The sequence below is a fragment of the Ambystoma mexicanum genome, chromosome 8 (assembly GCF_040938575.1).
Source record: "Ambystoma mexicanum isolate Mex_15411 chromosome 8, UKY_AmexF1_1, whole genome shotgun sequence".
NCBI lineage: Eukaryota > Metazoa > Chordata > Amphibia > Caudata > Ambystomatidae > Ambystoma > Ambystoma mexicanum.
In genome coordinates this window covers 205,440,885-205,465,244 of record NC_090929.1, presented here as the reverse complement: position 1 = coordinate 205,465,244, position 24,360 = coordinate 205,440,885, and positions in this window count along the sequence as shown.

Genomic DNA, 24,360 nt, shown 5'->3' with positions numbered 1-24,360 from the left:
ACCAGAAAAATGTGGGATACATTGTGTTTTTCTCTGTGGTGTGATTGTTGCACAGTTCGGGCATATATGTTTAGGAATAATGTTGTACTGTACAGTGTGTGTGTGTGTTTGTGGTGTGTGTGTGTATGTGTGTGTGTGTGTGTGGTGTGTGTGTATCTGCACTCTGTGTTCCCCAGGAACTTTGTATTTTGTTAGCAGTTTCTGCTCCCTGTTGAGGGCACTACAGGTAAACAGAGGCCTAAAAAAGGGGTCACAGCTTCCTGTTTTTCTGTAAAATATGCAACACCCAACTCTGCTTTCAGGAACATGAAGTGAGGTAGAAGAATTCATATTGCCACTGGCTGCAGTCTGTGGAATGGCTTCCTTCCAGACCTCAGGTCAGAAGTGAGACACCTATGGATCAGAGGAAAACTTAGGATACTGCTCTTAAATATGGGCTACACTCTTAATATGTTGTGAACTCTACCTGTCCTGGCGTTACTGGTCTTTGGAGGTGGCTTATTTACTGTCACCTGTAGGTTGTAAGATTGCAGATGGTTGTATCTGGCACTCACCTTACCCCCCACCCCTTGCACTTACAAATCCAAATACCTCCAAGGTCTGAAAAGATCCTTCTGCTCTTCCCTTTCTGAGAGGTCCTAGGAGGCCGCCACGGCCACAAATACCTCAGGCTCTTCATCCCATTACTGTGAGAAAGATGTGACAATTGGAGAAAATATTACATTGAAATCTCCAGGTCGAATTTAGCTACAAATTATTTTTGATTTTCAGAAGGACATTATAACGATGAATCTGGGGTAAAAGTTACTCTAATTTGATCTTAGCCTTTATTTTGGTTAAGGTCCTTCTGCTGCCTAACACACCATCAAAGTATTCTCTTACTGTAATTAGCCCACAGCATTTGCTATGATGGACATTTCACACCTTTGATGTACCAATACCGAGAAACTTCTTCTCAAAAAAATAGCCCTGAGAGGGGTTGAAGCGTCCATCCAAAGTGATTTGCAGTGTTCTGAGGACATTCTTTGTTCTCATAAAGGCCAGACCCAACTGGTGGCTGCCAGACCTAGAAGAGGGGTTCCCCTATGCACCGGTTAGCCACATGACCTTCCCTTTGAAGATATGTAGTTGAGAGTTCCCTCTTCCGGTGACTAAATCACCCAGTCTACGTGGATAAAGGATGGGGACTTTATTATAATCTCCAAGTAAGATAGTGAACTCAGAGAATGTGATAAACTGTTAGTGTATACTACCTTGCGGTCAGATTTGATTAATTACTGTACTAATGCCTAGAATTAGCATGGGGGTTCAAAAAGGGCTACTCGACGATCGCTCAATTGCAGCATACTTGGATTCTGCACTGTGGGAAGGATTGACCTTGAAGGACTGCTTGACATCATTTGAAGGAGCCTTTGCTGGTGCCTTCTGATCCTGAAAATGATGGCCTCCCTGCATTGCCACTCGACGGTTTACTCGAGTTTGAGAAACCACCCCCAACCTATCCCTAGGAAAAGGAGGAGATGGCCGAGCCATGACACCTGCCTCCTTTGCTGTGGACTACTTTCTCCAAGACCCACCACTTGTGGTTGTGGAGTTTTCAGGGTACAGACTGATCCAGAACCAATGAGAAGGCTATTAGAAGACCCCATGCCAGGGCCAATTCTTGGCACTTCACTGAAGAGCAGAAGATACTTAGGAGCACTTCAATGAATTTCAGGTCCCAGAAGGGCCTGTGAAAACCACTTAAACAATTAACCAGCCAGGAAAACCTCAGAAGCCACTGAGTGACTTGGACTGGCCAGAGCTTTGCTGCAAATGCCAGGTGCGGTAAAATCCAAGATGCCTGCAAATATATCGGTACCTTGTAATTTAGTGTACTTCTTTCCGTGGGACCAGAAGAGTAAGGTCACGATATGATGACATGGAGCTCTAACCCGGACACTGAGATTGCCAAGTGCCACTTTCTTCTCCTTGATCGGATTTTGAAACATTTTAACTTTTTCTTTAACAAACATGACCAAGATCTCAGAAGAGTATTCGACCTCATGAAGCCCTTTTTGGGTACAACTTTGTGACCTAAACAACTTGTGAGGTTTCCGGTCCATTTCAGAGACAATGGCAGAATATAACTTTTCCAAAAAGGGTGGACTGGGACTTTGTATCTGATCACTTGTGTTAGCAGGTGGACTGCATTTTTCCCTAGCTTCCATTTGGAGAACTACATTGAAATTCATTTAACATGTTTTCCACTTTTCCTTTGCTCCCCATTGTAACCAATGTTAATTGTGATACCATTGACTTTCACCATTGGCTTTCATTATAACGAATATTCCTGGGTTGCCGTTTATCAGTTCTCTCCAAATTTTGAATGACAATTAGATGAACAAATAATATTGTTTACTGTATTTTCTTGCTGGGTTTTGGAACTTGTTGCACCTAGCGTGCCTTTTATGGGGGCGTTTTGAGACTTGTCCACTTGGAAAATCAGGGATACCACTGGGGTCTGCAGGTGTGCCCACCAAGAACCCTGTGCCCCAAAAAATGGCAACTTCTAGTATATGGGTTTTTGGAAAAGGGAGCGATCAGGAACCCAGGAGGTGTAATGCACTGAAGGGTCATTGGTGACCCTACTGCGCATTAATGTACATGACCCAGTAGCAGTATGATCCGCTTCTGTACCAAATCCATTTCCAGACCCAGGTTTACAAAATCGCAACATGCAAATGTTCTGAAATACTACATGTTTGCTATGAGTTTAGCATGTAGGCAGCGATAAACTCATTATTTTGCAGTACTTAGTGCATGTGTAAATCTGGGCCAAAAATCTGCAAAACTCATAATAAGAGCCTTGTGTACAAGCAGCATAGCTGATCTATTGGGAGCTCCTGTAGCCTTTACAAGATGAAGACACTCAAGCAAAGCAGAGGTTCTTCCCAGAACTGAGCAGCGTTCAGAGGCTGAAATACAGAAAGGCGGGGCTAAGAAAACCCCAAACTGGGCTAAATGTCTATTGTGCAATTCTGTACGCCAACGTGGTCAATGCATTCTTTCTTAATTTACAAACCGGACCTTGGCCCCAGTTTACTCCAACCCCTCTGGGACTATCACAGAATTGCTGTGGAACAGCATAGTTTATCAGCATGCATTCCAAGCCAGTAAATCATACCATTCCACTGCACTGGAAGAGCATTCAGAATGGAATTACATCTGAACCATTGTACAGGGAGTTGTTCTAGCATGCAGGAAAAAATAAAAGTACTTGAAAGCTTCATTTCAAATAAATGGGGGATTCAATTGTAGCAGAACCTGGCAAATGCTCTTGAATACCTGCACAAAATACAAGACTATTGGATTTTCCAATGCTTGTTTTCTTTTTTGCAAACAGCAAATATCAAAACAGAATGGAAATGTCCCAGTTCGCTACAAGTGAAAGAGGAAGCTTTTCATACGGTCTTCCATGAGTGAATAGCAAATTGCCCTTTTTTTATAAGGATACGATTTTTAATTGCTTTTTTAAATGAATCTGTGTATTTTTGTAAGCAAATATGTTTAACATATCAATTCGATTTTATTAAAAAAAACAATTTGTCTACGAATCAATTTGTTTTTTTAAAAATCTTTTTTGTGTTTTCAAACCAAATCGTTTTTGAAAAATGTGCCTATTTAAAAACTCATTCCTTTTGTTAAAACAGAATTTATGGTACAGTGATAATATTTGTTATAATGAAGGTGATTTGCAATTCACCAGTGATGGAAATTCTGGGCGAAAAACCACCCAATTCACCTAGCTGTTGAGCATAGATTTTCCTAGTACCTTTTTGGAAGCTGACCACTGAGACTCATGCCTATAGGTCAAACAACTGTGCCTCTTCTGATAGAAGCATGGACCTTAGCACACTTTTAGACTATATCATATTGTAGTTGTTGGCTTTAGGACCATCTCATGTTTTACCTGTAAAAGAAAACTGGCAAATATGCCCAGCAATTGGTGTTACCGTTCCTCAATTTTTTGGAGAATTTGTATATTTCAGTATTTTTGAGGTCTAATTTAGCATTAGAAGTGTAAAAAGGCCTCATGGTAGATAATAGTAAATGCAATATTTCGGTTTTTTAACATAACACATATTTTTATTGTTTCAATTGTTAGACATTGTAGGGGAAAATAACAAAAGAATGATTCCATATGTTATGTTATGTTACTTTGCATTTATATAGCGCCTTATGTACCATTGGTATGTTCTCAAGGCGCTGGTAGGTTGAATGCCCTCGGGAACCGTAGTACAAGTCAGTAGAGAGAGAGAGAGTCATAAGGTGCGTGTGAGCACCGGATATGTTTGCAGCAGGTGAGGCATTTGTATGATAGCTGCTTCTTAGTGGTAGGTGTGGTGGTGGGGAGATCATGAGTATGTGTTCGTTCTGGCAGGTTGTTATCCAGACCGATTCTGGCTGCGTTAGGCCTGAGGAGAACGCCTAGGCTGGCGGGTGTGTAGCCAACTGTGTTTAATTAGGATGATGGGGCGTATGAGGCAGGTGATGGTATGAGAACAGCTATACCGAATGTGTCATAGTATCGCTGTGTTCTAGTTGAGTGGTGGTGGCTAGAAGAGAGTAAGCGTGGAGATGTGATATCCTGGTTTACATTAGGTGCTTGTGATCGAGCGCACTACAACCGTTCCATGCACTCCAACCGTTCCAAGCACTCCAACCATTCCATGCACTCCAACCGTCCCATCCACTCAAAGCATTCCATGCACTCAAACCATTCCATGCACTCCAACCGTCCCATCCACTCAAAGCATTCCATGCACTCAAACCATTTCATGCACTCAAACCATTTTTGTACAGTGTCCATCCAAGCCCTCTATCTGTTCCGTGCATTCCATCCATTGCATGTACTCCCTCAGTTCTATGCACTCTATCTGTTCAATCAGTTCTATGTATTCCTTCTGATTCATGCACTTCATCCGATCCATGCATGTTACCCCTTCATCATCCGGTCCACCCATTTCATCCGTTTTACCCACCTTATCCGTTCTACAAGCATCATCTGTTTCACCCACTTCACCCGTTTAACCCACCTTATCCATTCTACAAGCATCATCCATTTCACCCACTTCACCCGTTCTACCCACCTTATCCGTTCTATAAGCATTATCTGTTCCACCCATTTCATCCTTTTTACCCACCTTATCCGTTCTACAAGCATCATCTGTGTCACCCACTTTACCCGTTTAATCCAACTTATCCGTTCTACAAGCGCCATCCGTTTCGCCACTTCACCCGTTCTACCCACCTTATCGGTTCTACAAGCGTCATTCATTTCACCCACTTCACCCGTTCTATCCACCTTATCCGTTCTACAAACATCATCCGTTTCACCCACTTCAACTGTTCTGCCCACCTTATCCCTTCTACAAGCATCACCTGTTCGACCCACTTCATCCGTTCCATCCACATGCTGTCATGATTCCTGCCCCTCATGTCCCCAGCCCTCCAAGATGTCAGGCTGGAGCCAGGCCACGATCACCTACATGGCCCTCAAGGGCCTCTCCATCCCTCCAAAGACCCGCTTTGAGTCAGACTTGGCGCTTGTGGCACCAGACTCACTCACTCCCATAGGATAACATTGGGGATTGGACTTGTAGTGCATTGATCGGTACAAGATGGATGCCCCCACATATTTCGGTTCCCAGAACTGCATGTGCAGTCTAGTCCTTTGAGTGTGGTTCAGCCCAGAGACTATTTAAGCCACGCCCAGGCTGAGAAACATGCTTTGTGTTTTCTGCACCTGCAGCGTGACACTCACCGTGTTTGGATCTGTCTCCAGTAGGCCTGCATCTTTCTTCTGCGCTCAGCTCCTGCAAGAACAAGAACACCATTAGGAACAGCCTTACCTTGCGGCACTTCTGCCCATCATTCATCGCTCCTTCTGTTCTGCGGGCATCTTCGGCAGTGTCATTCCCATCCCGGCACGCCGCTTCCTAAGGAAAAGGGAAAAGAACAGAAAAAAGGCATTAGTAAGCATTCAGCAAATCTTCACTTATTTTTAAAGACTGTATGACCTTCAAATGCTTACCTGAATCCCAGCCGCTCTGGGGGAACACTGTCTCCGGAACTTCTCATCCATCTGCAAGAGGGAAAAGACACTCCAGGTTAGTGTGGAAACATCTAGAGGCGCCGCATACCGCGCTTACTCACCGCATTTCTTCTTCATAACTGGCATCCATGCTGAAAACGTCGCGGCACCTAAAAGACACAGAAAAATAACTCAGTTCAATACAAATACAAAAGGGTTGCATCGCGCATCGCGCTCTCACTCACCTTCAGCGCTACTCATCTCAGCAGCACCTTGTCATCCCCGGACGCGGTCATCATCTAAGGAAGGAACGGAACAAAGTTAGAGAACTGTTCAAAAGAGTCATTGGGCCTCATTACACGGAAGGCGGTAAACCATTAGCGCCATGGTTGCCGCTGGTACCTTACCAGGTCTGCCTTGGTGGATGGTGGAATTAGCGCCATATTCCAAGGTGTGTGGGGGCGCTAATTCCGCCATCCACCATTGCCCCTTCACCATTGCCAGTTAGCCCCATAGGGCTCCATGTTAATGGTGAAGGTGCTAATTACGGTACCGCAAATTGCGGTACCGTAATTCGCACCAAGGTCCCTTTGCGGGTCCCGTACTTAACACCTGTAAAAACCAGGCGTTAGGGGAGGACCCGCAAAGGGACTTCGTAGTAAGGCGGTAAGGGTTTACCGGTACCGGTACCCTTACCGGTACCGGTAAACCCTTACCGCCTTCATGTAATGAGACCCATTATACTTACCTGTCAGACTCTTGCCAGTGAAGTAACTAGGCAGCAACGAGCACGCATCAATCAACGTGCCCCTGTGCTGAAATCAGGACGGAGAGCACACTTTCCAAGAAAACAAGGTGAGCTGTGGATCAAAGGGAAGGGTTAGACCCCGGGGAAGAAGGGGTTCAAGCACACAGAGACAATAGGGAGTTAAACTCTACCAACCATGTGTTTGAGGCCCAGTCTCCAGTCGAGTAGACTCCAGGGAAGGGTTTGAGGTCGTAAGAGGTCAGACAGGCTGACTGACGTCCCCGTGGATACCAGGTGAGCGTTACACATACTTCTTCTGTTTCACCCCTTCACCCGTTCCATCCACATACTTCACCCGTTCCATCCACATACTTCATCCGTTCCACCCACATACTTCATATAAAATAAATACCCCATTACGCTGCCTACTACAGTAAATGCCATTTTTAAAATTAAACACACTTGGATATTGCCCCGTTATATATTTTAGTCAGTACAAAGTGCTCCACAAAGACAGAGTGTAGGACACTGAAGAGCCGTCGTACAAAACTTGCGATGTTCCCACAGCCTTCCTTGCAGCCACATCATACGAGTCTCCTTCTAGCTTGTTGAACCTCTGGTAGGCTTGCTCAGCATATTTTCCAGTCCTGCCCTATGGTTCTTCTTCCATCCCCAAACACTGGGCCAAGGAGGCACTGGTTGTGGGATGATCATTTGGCTACCGAAGAGACCAGCCTGGTATGAAACTCTTTTAATATGCAGAATGAGCGCAAACTGAGTAGATGGTAGACTTTCAATTACTCTACCTTTGTCCATAGTCTTTCACACTGCTTCACCCGCAGTGACAAATAAGATCATAACACATGATAATAGATATCATCACATGCATTGATAGTGTAAATACAAGCAAACTAAATTTCATGTTGATGCAAAGAGCAACAAAAATGAGATAGAGCAGAATGAAACATTTCTTAGGCGGTCATTTAAAGAAACTTCTATCTTTGCCGCTTATGGGAACTCTGTAATGCCCCTATAGCCTAAAACAATCCTGAGAATATGCATTAGTAGTGCCCAGGTTTATTGCTTCGATCCTCAAAAGCACAATTCTGTCAAATACTTTACTTATCTGCTGAACTATGAACAATGGGCTTGCCCAGATATTTTTTTGAAGGACCACATACATAAACTTCAGCTCTCTGTTAAAATAAAACAGATATAGAGGCCCAGATTGAAAAAAGTGTTTCTCCACTTCTGTATGTGTGAAGTGCACAGGCCAGTTGAAAAAATGTTCTTGGTGATAGAATTCCGAAAATTGAAATTGCGGGGTGGGGGGGCACTGTTGCGCTTGTTGGAAATGGCAGCCTGAGTATCGAGCTCCGGACGGGGATTATCCTTTTTGTAAAAATAATCATCTCTATGCAGCAAATCCTTCCCACCTTGCTGCCTCCTGTGAACGAACCTCCGCGGCTCATTTCTGCCGGCCTACAGGACCCAAGCTCCGGAGACCGCGGAGTTGCAGCCATGAGAAAAACCAGCGTGGGACGTGCCTGACTCTCCCCGTGCAGCGGTTCCAGGGAGCGCGGTCTGCCCGACTGCTGTGTGCTGCGGCACTGCGGGCCGCAGGGGGGAAGGGCTTCTGCCCCAATCGCACACCCGACGGCCATCTTATGGCCGGGTGCACGCTGGAGGCACCCGCGTTGGGCTGAATTGGGGGCCTGGACTGCGGCTGTGAGGGACGGTCGGACGACTGCTGGGCCCCCGCCTGCCTGGAACTTGGCCCTACCACTCACGACGGGGGGCTGGTGTCCCACTAGATGACTGCTGCATCGCTGTAGGGCCTGTGCCTGTGCGCTGGTCTCCCAGCCCCCCGCCACCCCCTGCCTGAAGCTGTGGCCCCCGCAGGGCCGAAGACATGGTAGTAGACCGGAGGGGGTGGTGGGGTCCGGGTGGGTGTGCCTCCATTGCGATGGACCTTCTTTCTGCTGCCTTGGAGGCCCATTGATCCCTCTCACGACCTGCTCTGGGGTTGGCAACGTGCAGGAAATGTAAATAATCAAAGATACTAAAGACTCTAGTTACTCCACGCATTCTACTGAGACCAACTCCCACGTCGGTCTGATCAACCCTTTCACTGAAGCTGGGTGGAACTGCCCACCCTGATTTCTACTGACACTAGTGGCTGGCTTCCCTGAACGGTGGAACTTAAGTCTTTCACTGTGTGCTACGCACCCCTATCCTGACACTCGACTGGGGGCGGCCACGGGTTGGGGCCCATCTGTCCGCACTGTCCTGCACTAGCTGCAGCGCACACCCTGCACACGTTTGGCCCCCTGGGGGCACTGCCGTTGGTGGGCGGGTTCATTGTGGTGCTCCCTCGGGGTGGTCCTGTGCCACCACTGCCGCAGTTGTGGATCAACAGAAGCTGTAAAGCCGGCAACTGGAGCAAACCCATTGACAGATAGGGCATAGACACAACCTCTGGTGAGATACATTCATCAGCTTCAAATAGTGCCAAGGCCATAACTCTTCTGGGAGAATCCAGTACGGCTCTGTAAGAGATCTGGGCAGCTCGTTCTTAGATACCCTGCTGTACTCTACGTCGCAACAGAACTCCGGCACCCCTTACCACCCACGCTTACCCATATTTCTAGTACATTCCTAAGCTGACACCATGACCAAAGGAGCTGGTACAGGTAAAATACAGAGCTCTTTGACTATGTTTGCAAAAACACCAGCTAAGCCAGCAGCTGAGGCACTGGAGGATGTACCTACCATGTCGGCCCCACCGGCCTCCGATGATTTGCAGAAGATGGTGGAGTATATCCGGGAAGGGTTCACCACTTTGCACACCAAACTTGATGACATGAATGGTACCATCTCATCCATAAATTCACACATCGAGAAGAACGATGGCCGGGTGGCCGAGATTGAAACGAGGGTGGGTGCCGCGGAGGATGATCTTGGCTGCCTGTGGGCTACGGTCTCCTCGCTCTCTAATCAGGTACTTGCAGTAGAAAAAAAGAATGATGATCTCGAATCTCGTTCAAGACGTAATAACTTACGCATAGTCGGAGTGCCCGAGGACATTATCAAGGAGCCCATGGAAGACTATGTGGAGCGCATCCTGCTAACACTTCTGGAGGCGCCAAAACGTTCCCATAATTCACAGTGGAAAGAGCCCATTGATCCCTAACTGCGAAGCCCAGACCTGATGCCCTCCTGAGGGCAGCTAGAGTCAAGGGGGAGCTGCTTCTTGGGGCGGTGCAACAGGAGCGCAAAACCTTCTTGGCGGTCAAAAAGAGACTCCGAGACTTAAGGGTTAAATACTCCATGCTATTATCTGCCAAGCTGAGAATCGAACACTCCAATCAGACATTCTTCTTTACGATTCCGGAAGAGGCCTCAAAATTCATCAATGAGCATTTCCCTGGCTGATTCGCCCCCCGTTACCGTAGCATTGATCATTGCTCTGTTTTTTGTCAATTAAGCTTTTACCTAGCAATGGGCCCATATAAGGCCGTGCACATAAGTTGCTGTTGCGTTTCACAGGAATATATTAGTAGTTGGACTTGTTCTTCAATTGGTCTGTTGATCCTTGATCCACGTATTCCTTACTAGTCACACTGGTTAACTTTGTCTAGAACTGCAAATATCCTTATACACCCCCAGTCTGGAGCATTACCGCCAGGCCAGCTATCAGGCCCACAGGCGTTGATGTCGTTGATCTGGTTGTTGTCATGGTTGTGCCGGGTTATCATTCCTCTGTTTGGGGGAGGGGTGGGGGTGGGGAGAGGGGGGACTGGGTGTTATGTTAAAAAAGGCTTGACGACCGCAAGAGATGCCACGTATGTTGCAATATCAGGCTATAGCCATGCTGGTGGGGTGATGTATCCGCTTCAGTTGGGTCGGTATTGGCCGCCAATCAGCCGTGAAACAGAGTTTAATCAACATCTCCACACAAATGGCAGATAATGGCCTAACGGTCATGAGCTGGAACGTACGGGCTCTGCGCAACCATAAAAAGATGCGGCAGATACAACTTCATGCTGAACGGCATGACGTTAAAATCCTATGTTTGCAGGAGACCCACGCCCCCTCTGAACAATGTGAGAAGTTTGATAAACAGCGGGGGCCCCAGAGGTACTACCACATCTATTCTACCCAGAGTCGAGGTGTGCTGACTCAGATACACAGAAGCCATAAATTCACGCGCAGTCACTCACGGATAGACCCACAGGAGAGATATGTACTGACCCTAGGCACCCTGCAAAATAAAGAGGTGGCCATACTAAACATCTACGGTCCAAATATTGACGATCCTGACTTTTACCTGCACCTGGCCTCTCTGTTGGAGAGTTTCCACCTGGTTCCGATCCTATACGGGAGGCGATTTCAATACTATACTGGACATCAACCTTGATAGATCAGGCTCCAGATCCCGCCAGCTCTCCAGGGCAGCCCACTCTATCCTGACATTGCTCCCTCGCTTGTCAATTGTGGACGCATGGTGTCTCATGTCCACTGACTCGCGGACATATTCCTACTACTCCTCAGTGCACGTATCGCATTCTAGGATTGACAGGTGGCTCATATCAGACATACTGATTAGGTACCTATCCCACCTGTCGATTCTCCCCAGAACTCTCTCCGACCACTCGCCAGCGGTCATCTCCCTGAACTGGGGTCAGGACCATGATAGTCCTAAACAGTGGAAATTGAGGCCTCATTCCGCGCTTGATCTGCTCTTTAGCTCTGAACTTGAATCCTCCATTGAGGAATTCTTTGAATTTAATACTAATTCTGTTTCATCACAAACCACCACCTGGGAATCCTTTAAAGCATACATCAGGGGTATTGCCATCTCAAAGGAAGTGGTATCCTGAAAGGGATCCGCTCAGATATCACAAGAAGCGAGTCAACCCTAACTACCCTTGAGGCCCAATATGCTCTGGATCACTCCCCTGAGACCTTAGCACTGCTGAGTTCAGAGCTGGACACATTCCGTGGTCTGGCCGAACGGGAGGTTAAATTTCTAGGCAGTCCCCATCTGGTTAGGAAATATGGTGAGGTCGAACGACCAGGCTAAATGTTAGCCAGGCTAATATGCCATGAATTAGGCGCCCCCAACATACCGGCGACAGATAGACCTGATGGAATACTGGGAACATCACCACAAGCCATTAACTCAGAGTTCCTAACATTCTATAGTTCCCTATACTCAAAAGCTGATAGTGTCCAGATATCAGCGATTGACTCCTACCTGGAGAGCCGCCCTCTCTCTGTCCTCTCCACTGACACCAGCATCTCCCTTGAGAAGCCGTCCACTCCCGAAGAACTTTCAGAGGCCATTGAGTCACTAGCATCAGGCAAAGCCCCTGGTCCGGATGGCCTCCTCATCGAACTCTATGAACAATTGAAATCCCTTCTGATCCCACATCTAATGGCCCTAAGGGAGGAGGCATGTTAAGAGGGCATACTCCCTCCATCACTCCGGGAGGCAATGATAACGGTCCTACTTAAACCTGGCAAACCCCCCAACCAATGCGGGTCGTACCGGCCCCTTTCACTAATTAACTGTGATGTCAAAATCTACGCCAAATTATTAGCCATACGACTAGCCTAATCCATGCCCCACATCAATCATCTGAATCAAGCGGGATTTGTCCCAAGCCGATCCACCTCCCTCAACCTGAGACGTTTATTCAATGTGATCAGCAAGATCGACCCGAAAATGCAGGCAGTAGCGGCCACCTTAGATATGCAGAAAGCATTTGACTCAGTATCATGGGAATACCTATGGCGAGTCTTGGAGAAATGCAAATTTGGTCCCAACTTCCGATCTTGGGTTAAGCTGCTCTATACTAGTCCGTCGGCTAGAGTGCACACAGAGGACAGGTGCTCCTCCCCTTTCCAGATAGCCAAAGGAATGCGACAGGGCTGTCCCTTTTCTCTGCTCATATTCGCTATAGCCATGGAACCCTTTGCCAACATGATGCATTAGTCACATGATCATAGAGGCTTGCGAACTGCAGGCCAGTCCGACATTGTCTCCCTATATACTGACGATGCCCTGCTCTACATCCGTTCCCCAGATACTAACCTTGCCCCGATTCTGGAGGATGTGGTCCGGTTTGGACACATATCCAGACTGAAGGTGAACTGCTCTAAATCTGTACTGTTCCCGCTCACTGACTGCACGCTACCCCCTTCGAGCCAGAGGGGGTTTACGTGGTCTCAGTCCAGGTTCACTTACCTTGGGGTGTTGGTTTCCCGTTGCTCTGAGATGCTGCGTGAAGACAACTATCTGAATTACCTTACAAACCTGGCCACTAAAACCATGAGCTGGTCTAGACTCCCAATCTCCTTAGCAGGCCGAATAGGAATACTTAAAATGGTTGTGCTGCGCCAACTCCTCTATCGATTCACTAGCCTCCCCCTTCTTCCGGACGCTACTCTGCATAACCAACACCTTTTTGTGGCACTCCGGCGCAGTCCGACTTAAACTAACTACATTGACCACCCCTATGGAGTACGTTAGATTCGGCGCCCCAGACTTCCCCAGGTACTGGTTGGTAGCACAATCCGAATTTGCTTCCCACTGGTTTAACACCACAGAAACCCCCCTCATGTTCGGTTGGAGAACCTGGCAGTCAGTGATCGGAATATTTGTTCCCTCATTCTCAAACCCGCCCCGGCTGACCCTGAAAAGAAAATTGAAATTGCTCGTGGAGATGTGAACAGCTGCTTTTCCTCTCATTGACATGCTCTCCGTTGCTGGTAGGGTTATACAGCTAAACTGTGAATCTCTCCAATGGCTTCAGCAATTCTTCTACTGATTTGGCCTGTCCGCCAATGCACATATTGCTGTGATTATATATTATATTTCCATATGTAAGGTGACATCTCCATATGCATTCCTTGTATCTCATGCAATACTTTTACCTCTGCCTTTAAAACTGGGCACAGTGTCCCACCCAGTAATTGCATACAACATTGGCAATGTGATAAGGTGATCAGGACCCATAACTCGTGGTACTTCATGAACATCAACAACATGAAATTTCTTCCCAAATCCAAATGCAACCCATATGCCATCAATGTTCAGATGATGTGCCAATGTTATGGCTAGAACTACAACAATTGTTATCGATGGTCCATATTAGGGCATCATTATACCCTTGCTGCACAGCATTCCTTAAGTGGAGTAAGGTGCAATGTCTTGATGATTTATACAAAGCACATTGACATTGTTGGTGGAAATCACCTGTTTGTTTGTAGTAAGGACAGCTGAAGTTGTTGCCAAAAGGAGAACAATTAAGTCTTGTTTAAATCAAGGAGGAGAAACTGTTGCCAGTTTTTTGGAACTGGACATATTGGCTCAATATATTTCAGGCCGATACACATCCCAGATTATGGCTAAACTTGATACGGTAGAAGTTGTAATTTGAAGGAGATGAAGTAGGTTTTCTCCTGGTTATCTTGCTTCAGTGAATGAAATGATTGTTTTAACACAGTAGTTAGTGCGATATAATTTTCGCTTTTATTGGTGATAGTATTGAATAGTTTCTCGTAGTACATTGATAAGTGTCATTACACTTGATGGCATTTGTGCGCCTGGGTGGTCAGCCGACACGTGTTTGAAAGTAAGCCAAATGACAAATTTGCGGTAAACTTTTCAGCACGTGAGAAACACGATTACAGAAAAACGACAAGGAGTTGGAATGTGGTTTTGAGTTTGTTGGAAAGCTGAGGATGTTAGCTTAAATTTCGTTTCTAGCATGTACAGTACGGAAGATATGAAGGTTTTATTAGAGGTCATTTTTTTCAGAAAGAGTCAAGATTTTCAAATGAAAGATGCGCTTTTGAATATTACAAACAGGATTTTCTTTACACTAGGGAGTCTAAGAAGCGACAAGCTACACGACAGCACAGCCACCGACCCAGTGACGCCTCCCGGTGGTTTCTATCTGCCGAGACGCTTCTCTTTCTTCAGAAAATATATTAGCGCAAAGATGAAACTATCACTAGAATTATCAAAGGGCTATATGGATAAGTGAAAGATTCAGGAAAACAAGAGAGATTTCCTACAATGCAGTTCTGGATATGATAGAATGGGTTGGATAGGATTACTTAAGGATAAGATATTGGCTATGGGCAATTCTATGCTGTAGATACTCACAACTAGGTTTGGAATATGCCAATCAAAGATCTGGTCAAAGGTTTTGGACTTGAATCCTGCTAGCCCACCGGACAGGATACAGGCACTCGGTTCTGCACTCAGCACGGCACTCTGGACACTGCACGGCATCTAGACTGGATCTGATGGGTTGCTTCTGGGTTGCAGCTATCAAGTTATAGCCCTGCTCTACTGATTTGAATCTCTGGGTTCTAGCAAGAGTTCTTGGCAAGAAAGCAGAAACAGCACAGCCAGGCTGTTCAATTTTTGGTGTGCCCCTTGGAAGTCTGGGGGTACAATCAGGTTTCAAGATTTTAAAGGTCAAGCTGAGAAGGGTTCAGCTTTGGAATTGGGCCTTCTGCTTTCAGAATTCTGGAGTCTTGGATCTGAGTTTCTCCTGCAGAGCGCTTCACCAGTAAATCAGCTGATGGGTGAATCTGTCTGTTTCTAGGCCCTAAACTGTCCCTATTTATGTATTTCACAAAGGGGTGGGTAGGCTAAATTATACTAAGCACACCCTCTAGGAATCCTGTTGGTTAGGGTCTGTCCTCTCTCCTGATTTGAGAAGGAACACATGGTTTAATGATGCTGCAGTATTTTACAATCCATGGAGTACCTCCCCTTTGTTTCTGTACAGTATATCTATTTTTCACATAAATCATATTTACAATACAACCAAATAGCTAACAATACATATTCACATTACAGATTTAGTAGAGCAAGTATCCATCCGAGTCCCAGCTCAGTGATAACTTTGGTTCAAATTTGACAGTTTTTCACGCTTTTGGCTGGGTACCCAGTGTCAGATCTGTACACATTTTTCTACATATATGCGATCGACATATGGGCATAATCCTTTGAAGTTTCATATTTCTAGCATTATCACAATTGCTACATCAAAATTTCGGCAGTCCTGCCTCTGAACATCGCACAGAGTTCGGAGTAGTTTCAAACTGTGAGCAGAATTTTCATGTTAACAACCCATAATTTATAGATTTTTTACAAACTTTGCACAGTTCTCTGTGAGTCTTTTTCAAAAAGATCCAGAGCACTCCTGGCCTCTTCCTGCTGGCAGTTGGTTTCTGTTGCCACCAGAATTTGCATTCATTTTCAGTCCAGGAAGCCTATTGTCTCTCTCCCAGAGAAGCAGAGCAAAATCCCCTCCTCCTTTTATTAACATCTAAATGACAGTTCCTGGGCAGAGAGCAAAAGGAAGGCACCTTTGTTTGGGGAAAACTGTGCAATGTGCCCTTGAAGTACTGTGGCTGACATCAGTTCAACTTTAAAACACATGGTTTAAAATTGTCTTTTCTAAATAAACTTCACATTGTCAACAAATATACACACAGATCTCTTAATTACAGTTTTTTTAAAACATAGAAATTGATAAGTAGCAACCTATATTGCTATTAATGGCAAGTCTCTTCTTTTCCACAATTTGATTTTAAGACACAAGTTTTAAACTGCCAATATAAGTAAATGACAGCTTTGACACACGCAGGCAGCGGTACTGCCGCCGTATCTGACATATTTTCCCCGGCAAGCACCTTTTTGAATGTGGATTTTCTTGTGATGCAATGTGCTTCTCCTGACATTGTGCTTATGGGGATTCCTTAAATAAGGTGATGGTTAACACCCAACAAGGATGTAGGATCTTTTCTGGCGTTTGGGAACCATTATTTTGCAATTTTAACAGCCAAGGAAACATGGATTTTAGAGCACTTCTGGGTTTTCCTGGCAATGCAGCACTGCCTTTTCATGTAGTTCCATTTCACTCTATGAGCAGCCCAATGATAGGTTTTGGCAGTGTGGTCTCCTGTTCTACCACTGACACAGGCAAAGTAGATTGGCAGCCAATTTTTCCGGTTTCCCTGCGCACTTCTCCGAGATATTTAGTGCACATTGGGCTTTTCGGCAGCCATTCTGTTGTTTCTGATGAAAGCAGCACATAGTGTTGTTGCAGGGCAGAGTCTAGTGGGTCAGAACATCCCACAGGGCCAGGTTTCTGGTAGGAAAATAATATCAAAATTAGACAAAGTACCGTCTCAACTGACAAGAGTTTTATCCAAGGCCCCCCCCTCTAGGCAAGTCTGTGTCAGAGTTATGGCATTATGGCAGCTTTCATTTGAAAGGGTCATGGGGAAAATCTTAGTTTTTAATTGAGGAATCTGATGAGTTGAAGGTCCATCGATTTCTTCAGGTTGGACAAATATTCATATCTATTGAGAGCAGCTGGGAAATCAATAAAAGCTACAGCATCCTTTTGTACTGAGGAGGATGTCGCCCCAATCTGGGACTATGTGGCTTTAGGACTCCCATGTGTGTGAATTGAATGCACCTACAGAGACCTATTCGCAAGTGTGGTAGGCTTCTGTGGTAGTCCGTTTGTTGGAAGCAGTGTGGGGGAGTAGAAATAGGATAAGGGCATAATTATTAATCGATTTCCTAATGTGCAGACTCCTAAAGAAGAATTAATTATCTGGTGAGAAATAAAAAGATTAGAAAAAGTTACTGCAGTACAATCTCCTTTAATGGTTTTGTCTATTAACGCCACCTAGTTTATATGGCAGGTCTTGAGTATGGTGTTGGGATCGATACTGGGACCACCCCTTCTGGTGTTAATCCAGTGAGATGTCTTATTAATAAGTGACACTGATGATTCAAACGAGCCTTTGGTTAAAAGCTTGACTTCCACTACAACACCAACCAATGGTAATGCCGGCGGTAAGTGAATGGCAGGTGTGGGTACAGTTGAGGAACGATGACTACGATAACTACGAATATGTACAGACACGCTCTTCTGTAGTCTATTCGCTCCTTCACTTCCCTGAGTAAAAGATGGCTTCACCTGCGTAGCACATGGTTTACAATTAAAACCTTTTTGCTATAGCTCCCACCAGGAAGCAAAGAGAAAAAAAAGAGATCAGAAGAAAGAAAGAAGCGAAAAAAAAAGAAAAGAACATTACCAGGCTGGTCATTGGTTACAGAGTCATCAGAATTTGTAAACGGATTAGAATTATTCAGCAGTTTGATTTTAAATATATCCGAAAGCGATACAACATCATTGTTAGTCCCGCTTAAAATATCATCAATTATCAAAAAGAATTAAAAATGAATTTCATAAAATTACTTAAAAACTCCATTATTCCCTGGAATTTCCCTTTAAAATCAGTGGAGGAGGATTAACAAGCCTTAATTGCAACATCCATTTTTAAAATAATCAGGTCCTTATGATATGATATATGATATGATATGATATGATATGATATGATGTGATATGATATGGCATTTGTAACGCGCCTATACACAAGTGTTTCAAGGCGCAACGAGGCAGGAAGGGGGGAACAAGGGGAAGACAGACAACGATCCTACTAGGCCAGGTGTCATTCAGATCGCGCAAGTGCAGGGGTAGGGGGAAGGGAGAAAGTGCAAGGGAAAGGGGAGGGGGGCAAGTGCAGTACAAGGTAAGTAGAATAAAATAAAATAAATAAGTAAGGGGGCCAGCTGGTGGCAAGTGCAAGGTAAGTGCAGACAAGCGCTGGGAAGGGGGGCTGTAGGGATACAGAGACAGTCCCGCAGTGCAGGGGTTGCCAGGGAGGCAGTGCAAGTGGAGGGTGGCTGGGCCCAGGACCGGGGTCGGTGAGAGTGGCCCAGTTGCAGATTCAGTGCAGTTTCAGCGAAGAATTAGCAGGGGAGAGGGAGAGAGAAAGCAGAAGCAAAGAGGAAGGTTTTGAGGTGCTTACGGAACCGGAGATGGTTCTCCTCAAGTTTCAGGGAGGCAGGAAGGCTGTTCCAGAGGGAGGCCCCCTTTAAGTCGCCAGTTTCAGTACCAGTGTTGGTTTCACAACAAGAGACTCCTGTGGTCGCTACTGGAGGTTCATTTTCCTTAGGAGGCAAAGGACTAACATTAGTCTGTTCCTGTTCCAGCGGCACTGCCGGTATGTACCAGCCATTTGCCTGGTGCCTAGAATTAGCACAATTAGATAACTGAGATGGGCTCGTAGTTAAAGGATTTCGGTTGGGCCAGTGCCTCCTTCTCGTCGAACTGTACCGATGGCAAACAGTGGGTCTGGGGGAACCCCCGCTTGGAGACATGAGTGACGTAAGGTCTTTAATAGTGCTCTTTTTGCCCATAGGTTCTTTTCCTCCAACTGGCCGGAAACTTCTGTGACAAAGGAGTCCAGTGAGTGCTGATTGTGGGGGAAGGGGATTTTTGCAATAGCCTTTCCTTGGATTTTCTACTCCCTCCTGCATGGTCATCCTATTATTTTCCCCATGGGTTGCCGCATTCCAGTAGATCAGAGAAATCACTGGGTCATAAAAATAAGGGTAACCACCAACCGTTGTTCCCAGACTTCTAGACGTGCAAATAAATTAATGAGAGTAATTAAAATCCTGTGAAAGGTGGAGTAGGCCAGTTCCGCAGTTGCTAACTCCAACCAAACAACACCCAGGGGTTCAAGAATATGCAGCCCAGAGCCCAAGGCTAAAAAGCATCCTCACTCTGGGCCATATAGGAGCTAATGGAGGGACACAGATTAGAGTGGTGTCAGCCACTAAACGCTCCTCTAAAAGTTACAAGGCGCCTGAAAAAGGAAGCACGGTCTCTACGCCGTTAACTTTATTTAGAAGTGGAATCAATGCTGACCAAAAGCCAGGGACCACTGATCGTACCCCCTTTGGCCTATCATGACAGATGTGAGAACGCCAGACTGGGTCCATGGAGCCAGTATCCAAACCCCAACAAAGATGGGGAACAGTGGAAAAAGGTAGAGAGGAAGGGAGGAGGGGCGAAGGAGAGAGCCTTTCAAGAGAAGTAGAACAGTGAGGCAATGTGTAGGCAGCAGTACAACCAACCTTTCAACCTTCCAACCTTGAAGTGTTCAGCTTTTGGGCTTCGGGGTGCTTGCTCCTTATTCTGTGCTGGCCTTTGAAAAATAGCGGAAAATGTCAAAGAAGCCCAGGAAACCACAGAGGAGCCACAGAGCAACAGCCCCCCCTTTGTCCACTCAGATAGCGTTCCACTGCGCTCAGTCGGCAATGTAATGACCCCTCCAGCCACCCCTCTTCCAGATCACCAGGGAAACAGCCCACGCCACAGCTACTTTGACAGTGCTCCGCTGCGCTCAGTGTCGGCAAGGTTATGACCGCTCCAGTCACCCCTCCTCCTGATCAGCGGATCAACAGCCCAAACAGTGCTCTTACAAAGTGTGAAAGGACCAAAGAACAGAACAAGGGAACAGTCAGGGATAGGGTCTCAATATAGAGCATAAAGTCTCCCTCATATCGCTCTCACACAAATCATCAAGCGAATTTCCAACTGTAGAATGATGCTTCAGAATAGAAACTGGGGACATACAACACTTCCGTCCTTACACCAGTCCTCTGGCAAGGGCACTTTACTGGAACCATCTAAGTCTTGGCTGAGCTTTTTATAGGCCTGCTGGAGAAGTACATACAGACTACTGGCTGTGATTTGATGAACCTTACGGGTAAGGTTCACGGCACACAGAATGCATTTATAAATTAATCAGATTTTCCAGCTGTGGAGGAACCAGCCTGCAGATGCACTCCGTTCCACCCACTTTCATCCAGAAGATTTCCAAGTACCTTGAGAACTGAAATCTCAATATGGAGTGCACCGAACATTACAATCAATGTATCCTCACCATGAGTTGTTGGTCAATTCCCATGAATGTATTTTGCTAATGAGTAGAATGCTTGATTGACTGGGATGATTGACACGTGCCCAGGGTTAAGGGTTTGAACTGCTGACTTCACAATGTCTATTGAATGGTGACTAATGGCCTCTGGCATGCCATGGTCTGACAATTACGGAAGCAGGGAATCTAGTGTCCATTCGCCATCTTCTCTTTGTTAACTTGCATGGTATGCTGCCCAGGAGATTAATTCTTCTTGACAAACAACCAATTCTACAAAGCCCCACAAGATGATCTGAAATTGTCTCAACATTACCTCCATGTGTATCTTTTTTGGGCTCAGTTGGACAGTGAAGAATCGCTGATTTTTCGTCTTGCCAGATAAAACACTTGTTCCAGTTTGTTTATGCCCATTGCCCTGATGTACCAGGTTAAAAAGGATTCCTTCATTTATGAATTGTGTCCATACTCTTTGCCAAAGTTTCACCCACAATGATAAATAAGACAATATTACGCGATAATAGATATCACATGCATTTATAGTATAAATTAAAGCAAACACTGATCCATTTTGTACACAAAGAGCATCAAACATGCAACAGAGCAGATTTAGACATTTCTTAGGCAACCGTTTTAAAAAATGTCTGCCATTACTTTGTGGGGTAAATCTGATTGACCTACAGGCTCAAACGATCCTAAAAATATGCACTAGTTGTGCACCAGGTTTCCTGGAACGCTTCTAATTTCAAAGGGACAATTCTGTCAAATATTTCACCTATCTGCCGTACTATGAACAATGTTAGAGGATATACTTGCACAGATGTCTCTTGGGAGGACCAGACAGATAAGCTTCAGTGCCTCATGAAACAAGATTGACAATGCCAACAGTTTGGGCTTTTGTGTAGACATGGGAAAGGCACTTGCCAGGCACAGCCGTAATGGTATTAACTGGCCATTGATGATAGCAGGTGTAAAATGGTATGAACGCAGGGCATCTAATAGCAGTGCCTGGTGAATGCCTAGTACTTAAACACAAGCCAAAATTGATGGCTTTGCCAATGATTGTTGTTAACAGGACTTCAGTAAAGGACAAGCAGAGTACTTATAAATCGAGTGGTTGGAGGCAGACCTTCTTAAGACATTTTTATTACACCAGTAGCACATTTACAACTCCAATTAAGTCATTAAATCTCAAAAGACTGCTTTGAATAAACACTAGCAGGCACTTTGAGAGGAAAGTTTGATGGTAAGGTTTGAGTAAAGCAAGCTCAAAGAGTTTCCATGAGGAGGGGTTTTGTGCAGGGAGGGGCAGAAATTTATTGGGATTAGCATGGCCATGGGCTGTCAATGGGTGGGAAAATAACCAAACAACACCTACAGGCTGTGTGTCCCTCCTCATATGCCATTCCTCCCTATGTGTACTCTCATGTAATAGTTTCGGCTAATAGGTGTCGCAAGCAACACCCAATTGCACAAACTAAAAAACTGATATAAAGGCTCATATTTGCAAAAGTACTTCCAAACTTCTGGTTGTGTGTCAAGGGCGTGCCCCAGTTAATAAGAAAATATTGAAATTGCTTCTGCAAATGTGTTTGAGCCTGTTGTTTCTGGCCACCAGCAGAATCTGCCACATTGGAATGGCTGCAGCGAGGTAGACACGTTCCAGGACCCACTGCTCATTCTCAAAGGGGCGTGCTCTGCTGTGCACCTGCACGGTGGGTGTTTCCCCTGCATCCCAACGGCCCTGCTCAAGCCAGGTGCAGGGGAGGGTGCACTGCAACGAGATGGCGTGCAAAAGGTGCCAGAAATAGAAACGCTCAGGTAAAGCTTGATGGTTTTTGTACTTTTTTTTCCATTTCCACTAGTCAAGCAGGGATGGAAATGTAAATAAAAACATTGGCAGGGATAGGTCTCTGCCAATGAGCACACTGCAGCCCCGCGGGTGGGTGGCGGAGGGCTGACCCCAGCCTTCCGCCTGTGTGGGTGTTATGGGCCATTGCTTATGTCAGTGTGAGCGCTCTTCTGACACTTCCATAGGGGCTGTATGCGTGTCCCTTGGGCTCACAGCCAGGTAAAACAGGCGCTGGTAAAAGAGGCCGTGGTAAAACAGGCAGTGGTTCGGAATAGCACATGTGTGGGGACATCACATGATCGCGTGAGCGTGGTCTCGAGAGATCTCGGCATAACGAGATCTCGCGAACCCGCGCTCCGCGAGAAAACGTTCCCGCCAGTGTTGGCGAAGGGTCAGACCAAGCGGTCGACCCACAGCGCTGCTCCTGATAGTGAGCCATCAAACCGAGGCCCTGAAGAGCCTGATGACCCGGCCTCCAGGGCATAAGTCCAAAGCCACAGGAGGCCACATGGGGGCCCTGGAAGCTTGCAGCGTGCCATCCTTGTGCACATCTAGCCCCAGTGAAGTAACTGAGAGGCCCTGAACTGAACTGTGAGTAATTCCCCTGCCTGCACGAGGACAAGTTTATGTTCACCTGTTTGTCTTGCAATAAAGACAGTTAGAACCCATTGAAGCATCCTGTCGTCCTTAAAGGCCACAACAACATGTTTTACCACTGGACATAATTGTGGAAGTTAAAGCATAACCACCACTTACACTGCCAGTAACGGACAAGTCGGAATTACTGCACGCATTCATTTCACCCATTACCAGTGGAGCCCAATGGGACTCCAAAGCTGGACTAATCAAATTAGGTGGCATATTGAGGTTATTGTTTGTTATACTGCATATGATAAAAGTAATTCAGTTTGGCGGTTTTAGCACAGCCAATGCTGCCAGAAGCCACAAAGTAAAGGCCTGAAGAGCAGCTGCTCTATTCTGGCAATAGGGTTATTCATTTAGGTGTTGTTAGAGCATGTACACGTCACCATGCAGCCACTTTAGAGCACTGCTTTCAAGGTTGGCCACTATGGTAATGAACGTTCCATCCTCCTTTGTGTTAGCAATGATCATTATTTGATTGGCCAGTGATTACACTTACAACAATGTAAAAGAGAGCACCTCTGGTCGAGAGTGCGCTCTGATTGGTGGAGCTCAGACCTCATTGTAGTGAGATGGGCAAGGATGGTTCTCGGTTCAGGTAGAAGCCATACCAGTGGCGGGTCGCAACGAAAGAAACCTAGCGCGTAGAATGATTTGGATGAACAAAAGGAGACAGCAGACAGGGGAGCAGAGAAGCAGTTTCCGGTTCCAGTCTGGCGTCTATAGCTATTCGCGGATGATGTGACGCACCAAATGAGCACGTGCTTCCCACAGCACGAAGGTGGCATGCTGTGGCTATGTTTTTGGCAACTGGACATGATACAAAGGGGGTTCATGACGTTGTACCGTCCATTTTTGTTCTCCACTGAAAACGGTGAACGTTAAGGGTTGACGTTAAGAGACAGATGTGTCAGTTAGTGATATCCACTGCATTGAATTTGGGGTTTTAGATTTAGTTCAAGTGAAGGCTTGTCTCTCTTCATTGTTCTCGGCAAGTCACTTAAATACAGATGTGAAGGAATGTTGGATATGAAGTTATCAGACGATGCAGACTAGGATCTAAATTTAGAGGGAGCTTGCCTCCGTTCGTTTTTTATTAAAAATGATATGTGGACAGGTGGGTGGATGATAAATAAAACAGAACTTGCAGAGAAGGTCCGACCCACTTTTTTAAAATAGTCTATGAGCACCTGCTTTTGAGAATGA